Below are 8,318 nucleotides of genomic sequence, written 5' to 3'. Positions count from 1 at the left end.
GTTCGATTTTTCCTTGAGGAACTCCATTGTCAGCTTTCCCATAGTGGAGCAACTCTGGAGAGATATTAAGTTCTGGTGCCCAGCGAGGCGCAACAACTCGGCTTTTATTATCCTTGGGCAGCTATCTGCAGGGTTCTCCCACAGCTCTGGTAAACCAATTTGCCCACAGAGTGCCCTAATATGTAGGAGCCAGGGAATGTTTTTTTTTTTTAGAGCAGCCCACACCTCTATAAATTCTTCTTTATAGGAAGCTAGCTCAAGCACAGACCAGAGCCTCTTCCAATACATCAGTGGTCTTAATGCAGCTACCGCCTCTATAGCTTCTAACCCCACGTCCATACGCAGGGGAATAAGTGGTATGCTCACTGGTAGAACCAATAAATTCCTCATAAAGGCATGTTCTACCCTCGGGAGACTGGTTATACGTTAATGTCCCCATAGTTCTGCTCCGTACATAAAAGCCACTCTTGCCTGGAGTTTATACATTTCTACAACTGGTGCCGCATGCTTATAAACCGAAGTTCTATGCACTTTAGTGATTCCCTCCACCAGTTGGGATAACCTAAGGGCCGCCTTTGCTGTCTGCGGGCCCCAATCAAAATTTTCCGTTAGGGTGATACCCAAGTAGTCAAAAGTCTTTGCTCTTTCGAGGTATGTACCATTTAAAAGAGGGTTAGGGCGAGTTTTCTTCGGAGGATTGAAAATCATAAACTTGGTCTTGTCCAAGTTTATCTCCAGCCCACGCTAGTCCAGGATACGCTGGATGCCCGTTGATGTTTTAGATAACAGCAGAGGGTCATCTGCAAACATCAAAGCAGGCACCCGCCCGGTCACCAGCCTTGGGGCATCAATATCTTTTACTCTCAGCAGGTGATCAATTAACTCATTTATGTAGAGGCAGAATAGGGTTGGGGCCAAGACACACCCCTGGCGCACCCTCTTCTTCACAGGGAATCGTCCCAACAGTTCCCCGTGCTTCCCACACCTAACTTGGGCATAGTTATTTGTATGGAGTCTATTCAAGATGTCCAACAGATAAGTGGGTAGACCTATACCTAGTAATACACCCCACAACTTTTCCCTCAGTACTAGATCAAATGCGGCCCGCAGGTCTACAAAGATGAGGTAGAGGCTGCCACCCTCCACACACACCGTTTTCCAAAATAGTACCTTCAGCCTAATAATTTGATCTATTGTGGAAATCCCCGTCCTAAACCCAGCTTGGAATATAGTCAAAATCTCCCTATCCTCTATCCACCCCTGGATTCTATCTAGAATGATCCTGCCCATCAGCTTTTGCGTAGTATCTGTCAAGCTGATGGGCCTATAATTAGACGGGATTAGGGGACAGCCTTTTTTATGGATAGGGACAATTTCTGCACCGAGCCAGGTATCTGGTGGGTCGTTCCCCTTGAGTATTGCATTGAATAAAACAGCCAAATTTGGTTCCCAAATTTTTGGTTGTGCTCGAAATAAATCTCAATGAAGCTTGTCCAAGCCTGGGGCCTTATTAGGTAGGAGTTTAGCTATTGCAGTCTCAACCTCCATGAGAGAAATATCCGAGGGCCCACCCAAACTATACTCACACAGGAGGCCACTATCCCCTCACCTCACTCTGAATCCGAGGGCCCCGGCAATCGATACTCATGGAGGAGTCCTGGCATAGAGAGCGGGAGAGCCTCCTCCGCATCCCCATCACAGGAAACGTCAGCCCCTCCAATCTATGCTCATGGAGGGGTCTAAGGGTAGGAGACAAAGATAACTCTTCAGCAGGGTTAGCATATAATGCTCCAAAATGAGCTTCCCAAACTAGAGGTGCTATATTCGCTGTGGGAGGCGGTCCACCCCCACGGTTCCCGGTGCTAGCAATGGCCCAAAACGACTTGGAGTCTTTACTCAGGAGGGCTAAGCTCAATTCTTCCCTTTTTAAAAAAAATATGTTTATTAAAGATTTTTTCCCCTATTTTTGGGTAAAGTGCACAGCACAACATAAAATCAAATTCATACAAAAAGAAACACATAGAGAGAAACTACAACGAAAAAAAAAAAGATCCAACAATACATGATACATCTCAATGTAAATTCTTGTTTCACCTGCTATAAATCGAGTGTACATTGTTTCTCTTTGAATCTAACATACCAGAGAGAAAAGAGAGCCTAAGTATCATTATTCCCATCCTTCCATCTAGTTACTGGCTCCCAAATTTTTAATCCATTCTTCCTCCTCCTCTTTCCTTTTCTTGCATAAATCGCCTTTTCCAAATTGTATATCCTAAGTATCCTGTTGGTATGTCGGTGCCAGTGGGTCAAGCCATGCTGAGGCAATACATAATCTTAATACTGCCATGGCACAAAGACAAAATACCCGCCTTCCCTCTGAATGCCATCCGCATTCACACCCAGGATAATTATTGAGGGTGTTAAATTAAGTGGTGTTTCTAATACGCTTTGTATAAATGCCTCAATCCCTTTCAATATTGTATAAAGGTGGGGGCATGTTGCAAAAATATGTATCTTATCGCCTGCAAGCTTCCACATCTTGGGCAATTATTACCAGTTACTCCCCCCCATTGCGCTATTTTTGCCAGAGTATAGTATAACTGATACAGTGTTTTATAATGTTGCGCCTGGAGGGTTGCAGAACACAAGTTATTCTGGTCCATTTCTAATGAGATTTTAAAACAGTCCCTTTCTACCTCCAGCTTGTTTGCCCAACTGTCCCCCCATTTCTCTAAATCATCCTGTTTAGTTTCTATTAATTCATAGTAAAACCTCTTAATAGTACAGATAATTCCACCCTGTGCCACTTCCATTGCAGCATTTTTAGCAAATCCCAAGGGCCCCCATGTTTTATTTGCTAAAAAACTTCTTACTTGCAGGTACTTGAAAAAATGTCTTGTATCAACCCCATATTTTAACTGAATCTCAGAAAACTGCAACAAACCCTGCGCCCCCCCTGACGTCACCAATCTTTGTAATTCTCTTTCTAGCCCATTCTTTAAAGATCACATCCGAATAAATATCAAAGGAAATGCTGGATTGTTCACCATTCTAGTATATCTATTGTATTTACCTAGGCCATATCTCTTAATAAAAGCCTTCCAGATATTATGTGCTGCCATAATCGTCTTAAAACGCGTTCTCTTAAAATAGCTTGAATCAAATTGTCTCAGCAGCACGTTTTTCGCCTCTTCAACCAGCAGCAGGGCGTATATTGCTACAGTTCCTAAGTCATCCTCCCCTTCTGCCTCCGCTCCACCCCCACGGTTCCAAGTGCTAACAATGGCCCAAAACGACTTGGAGTCTTTACTCAGGAGGGCTAATTTCAATTCTTCCCACCTATTCACCTCCCAATTTTTCTTTTCCCTGTTGACAACCTGCTTATACCTAAGTCGACACTGCTTTATTCTCATTCTATCCTTATCTTTTATTGCGACTAACAGGTCTTTTTGCCTTTCTGACAGGATGCATCATACCAGGGGTGAGTTTGGACTGGGGTAACCTTCGTTCTTCCACAGGAGTGGAATACGTCCGCTAATTTAACAATCAACTGCTTGTGGATTTCTACAGTTCTAATCTGGGCCTCTCGGTCAAGAGCCTTTTCTCCCACCTCTCCCATTTCTATCAGCTGAGGTAGTGCCAGCTGATATATTCCTGCAAGTTTAGTTGGCGAGTCCTGGAGTTTCGACCAATTAATTCGCCGCCGATTGTTAGCTAGCAGGAAAGGCGGTGGGGCAGAGTTACTCTGAGGGGCTGGGCTAGACAGACCAAAACTCCCAGGTTTCAGTGTCAGAACCAGGGCATTGGGTTCACTATCACTGCGCGAGTAGACATTAAAATCCAGAACCTTGTCCCAGTGTCTGGCTTCAACCATTATATAATCAATAATGGAGTTTCGCCCTGGTCTGTTAAAAGTGGATAGGCCCGGTCTATCTGGTTTCACCCTCCCATTGCACGCCTGCAAAGACACTGTAAGGGATAATGATTTAATTTGAAGAACCAGGGGTGTCCAGGCTCTAACAGGGGGTATCCGTGGCTCAGGGATACCCCAGTACTGGTCCTCATCATTTGGTTCATCCATATCTGGGCTAGCAGGAGGTTCAAACTGGCAGTTAAAGTCCCCTCCGACCAATAGGGCTATTGTGGGATTAAGGGAAGGTATAAATTGCCCTAGTATATCAATAGTACCAGATTCCTGCCCACCCAGCGAAGGTCTAGAATAGATGTTAAGTAGGGCAACCTGAGTGGAGTCAAGTAGTGTTAGAAGGACCCACTGGACATCAGGTGAATTAGTTCGAATATTGACTGCCTTAGCACCCAAGTACGTACCCACCCAAATCGATAGGCCACCCAAGGGTCTCCCCCTGCCCCGGGTTGTGGCCAGGATATAAAAAGAGGCAAAGCCAGCCCTCACGATCTTTTTCAGCGCCCATGTCTCCTGCATCAGGCAGATGTCATGATTGTCTATAAAAAGGCCCCACTCAGGCGTAGACAGTTTACTTCTCATCCCTGCCAGATTCCAGGACAAGACTTTGATATTACCATCCTTAGCCCCAGGTCTAGGTGGGCCAGAATCTTCCACTGGGCCGTGTTCACAACATACTGCCCCACTAAGGCACTTTGGTCGCTCAGTCGCTGGTACTAATGCTCCAACCATTGGCAACTCGGCAACAATGCCAAATACACCCTCCTGCCTCTCGGGCGATAGAGCATCAAAATCTACAACGGGGGGTCCCTCCCCATAGTCTTCCCCACGTTTCCCCCTATATGTCCACTGCCCCCCTCACCCTCTCGTTGGATAATAGTAGGGACACAGGGAGAATTACCATCATCATTGTTCTCTATACTCATTACTTAGGGCCTAGTTCACTGGCCACTGGCGGTGGGGGCCGTTTGGCCTCCAGGCGTCAATCCACTAGGTCTAAAGTACTAAACCTGTTGGTCTGAGGGAACAATGAAATGAACAATGAAAGCAAGGGGGTAATTAGTTGTGGTCCCATCCATTTATTTACCCCTACTTGATCTCTGCATAGAGGTAGGTTCTGGGCTCCCCTGATTTGCCAACTTCTGTTTTGCTTGGGACCCCTCTGAGGAGCAGGATAAAAATAGGACAAATGTAGGGGTAGGATTTGTGTTTTAGACCCAACTGGGGCCAAGTTAATAATTACACATTTTCATGCAATGTTTTTTGGCCTTACCCCTACCCAATCAACCCATTTCGCAAATAATATTTCACCCGAGACCTGTGGGGGAAGAAGCCTGTTAATATTGAGCCACTGTATACATTTATTTTTAGGATCAGTATATCCTTCATTTTCCCCTGATCTAACTCTGGAACACCGGCATGCACCACCACATACGGTAGTGAAGCTGGGGGAGATAAATACAGGGTAGGGCTTTTCTATAGACTTGAGGTTGCTCATCCAGGTGCCCTATCCTCCCCCCGGCCGCACTTATTCTTAATGGTGTGATACTATTATCTTCAATACTTTCCCTTCTTGTTAAAGGAAAAGAATTAGTGGGAAGATCGCAGTTTGCCACCAACGACGGTACAGCAGATGAATTATTAATACTGGGCAGAATATTGGGGTTGACTTTATCATTTCCAGGTTGCTGCTCCCGTCACAAGGACCACCCCCCTGACACTCGCGGATCTGCCCGCACCTGGGCAGGAACAGATCGTGACTCCAGATACACAAACTTCTTTTCAATCTGGGCGAGTCTTTCATATATGGGAAGGCAAGTCCTTGTAAAAATAAGTTCCAATTTTGCCCAAAATGCAGTTCCTAGATCTGCTGGATAAACATCTCTAAAATTCATTAAAGCAGTGGCCATTATGTAGAGTGCGGTGTTGTTAGTTGAATGATTGGGGGTCTTGTACTTGTACTTGATCCTTCACTCTTATCATTCCCTTTTTTAATCTTCACTCTTTTATTAGTTAGAGGGGCGCCACCCCTCTTCCTTTTTACCACCGACTCTGTCGCCACCTTCATGGCCTCAGTTGTAGATTTCTCTAGAGATCTCGTTTTTGGTCTCATATTTGGAGGGCCAGATACTTCACAATTAGGGTCAAGCACACTTATACTAGCTGGCGCAGTGTTCATACTTTCTTGTGAGTTTTCCAGCTCTTCGCTGCTCTGGGGTTGTAGATTTCCCACCTCACTACTCACTCTTATTAGACCAGCACTGGTCCCTGGTTGCTGGTTTGGGGAAATAACATGCAATATTGAACCCAGGGATCAGCGTTTATCAAAGGCTGGATCCAGTGACAATCTTTTTTCAGTTAATTCAATTCTGTGCGAAAGCACAGATGATGCCCTGGTAATAAAACAATCCAAGGTGCCCACAAGGGAGCCGCCCATGTTTGACTTCCCCCCTTCACCTCATTGTTAGTCGCCATGGCAAAGTCTGCGGGGAAGGTACCTTTATAAATAGTTGTCACTAGGGTTATTAATCCGCTGCAATGCAGTATGGTATTTGGATACACTAACCTTAGATGTGCCGATGTTAGCGGGAGGCCACGTCCCGTCCTCTCCTGAGCTCGAACAGGCTAAAATGGGCCCGCCCTTGGCCCGGGCTTCGCCCGACGCGCACCTGTGCGTGTTCCCGTAGCAGTGTCCAGTTCAGCCGTATCAGCGCCTCCTGGCGCGATTACGTGATACGCGGCATGGAGCGGCGCCAGAAATTGCGGGAGTTGTGGTCCTCAGGCGAGCGGGCGAGGCAGAGTATAGGCTCCAGTCCCCAGCGTCCCCACAGGTCAATACTGCCACCAGAATTCACTTTGCACGTTAAAATCACAATTTGCAAAGTAAATATGGCTCCCCTTATGACCCCTGTCTGGTAAAGTTATTAAAATTGGTTCCAGACATCATTGCAAGGAACCTATCACATATTTTCATTATTATGATTGCTACTGGTACCTTCCCTTCTGCCTGGAAACAGGCTTCTATCCTATATTAATTACACTTTGAATTACCGTCCAATTGCACGTTTACCTCTCCCCGCCAAAATTTGTGACAAGTTAATGAATTTTTAGCTATCTAAATATATTCTAGATAATTACCTCTCAGTATGGGTTTGAACCAAGGCATAGTACAGAAGATAGATAGGCAGTAGATAGTGGAGGTTCAGCAGTCATGATTTTACTGGACCTATCTGCTGCCTTCGAAACTGTTGATCATACCACTCTTATTGACTGTCTAGAGGAAATAGGGGTGAAAGGGGTTGCACTTGATTCACTCTCCTCTTTTCTCATTGACAGATCACAAACAGTAGCGTTAAGGAAATGTAATGCTTCACCTTTTTCCCTGCCAGGGGTCGTCTTTAAGCCCTACTTTTTAATGTTTATGTAGAGAAATTGGCCCCTCTCATTAGAAGCTTCAATGTATCCGGGATAGCAACAGGAAAACTTTAATCACTGTTTTAGTCCTTCTCAGGTTACACTACTGTAATAATCTCTATTTTACCATTCTAGAAGAGCACATGAGTCAACTTTAGATAGTCCAAAATGCCGCAGCTAGATTGATTCTTAAGCTTCCCAAATTCCACTCCATCACGCAAGGACTCTGCATGCTTTACTGGCTTCCCATGCGCAGTGGTGCAAAATTTAAGGCACTCTGTTTAGCCCAAAAAGGAATGCATGATTCAGGGCCAGGCTTTCTTAGCTCAGCTTTTAATAGTTATAAGCCTAATAGAGAATTCTTGTCAGCTAAAGCAAACCTCTTAGCTGTACCTAACTTCACAAAGATGCAATGGGGAGGTAGAGGCATGGTCCTGAATACGTTCAAACTTTGGAACACCCTCTCTCCTCCTCTCAGAGCAATCACTTAATTAACACCCTTTAGGAAGGAGTTAAAGACCTGGGTATTTAACCTTTAAACATCACCTGCTTGCCTTTCAGACATCGCCAATACACCTTGTGGTATTCACACGCTTTAGAACATTCTTAACATAACATAGCGTTGGCCTTCGGTGGCATGCAACCCCTCTGAAGGCTTTAGGCTTTGGATGTTCTGGAAGGGTTAGCCCCCCAGTGCCACGCAGGTTGCAGGGGAATTTGAGACACTCCAGTACCAGGTAAGTCTAGCAGGATAAAAAACGATGTGCCCACTGGTTCGAAGTTGAATTCAAGAATAACTAAATATACTCCATGACAAATCTCAATGATTTGCAAATGCTTTTCTCCTGTGTTTCTTGTCCACTCATTTGGGTATTTGTAAGATTATCTTTATTCATGTCCGTAGTTCAAATACATTGTCTTTATTTAATTTCATTGTAATGTATCATCCACTCTTTGAATTGGCCCCTTCCCTCTTCTC

Source organism: Lissotriton vulgaris, chromosome 4_1, assembly GCF_964263255.1.
Source record: "Lissotriton vulgaris chromosome 4_1, aLisVul1.2, whole genome shotgun sequence".
Lineage (NCBI taxonomy): Eukaryota > Metazoa > Chordata > Amphibia > Caudata > Salamandridae > Lissotriton > Lissotriton vulgaris.
Note: the sequence above shows the minus strand (reverse complement) of the source record.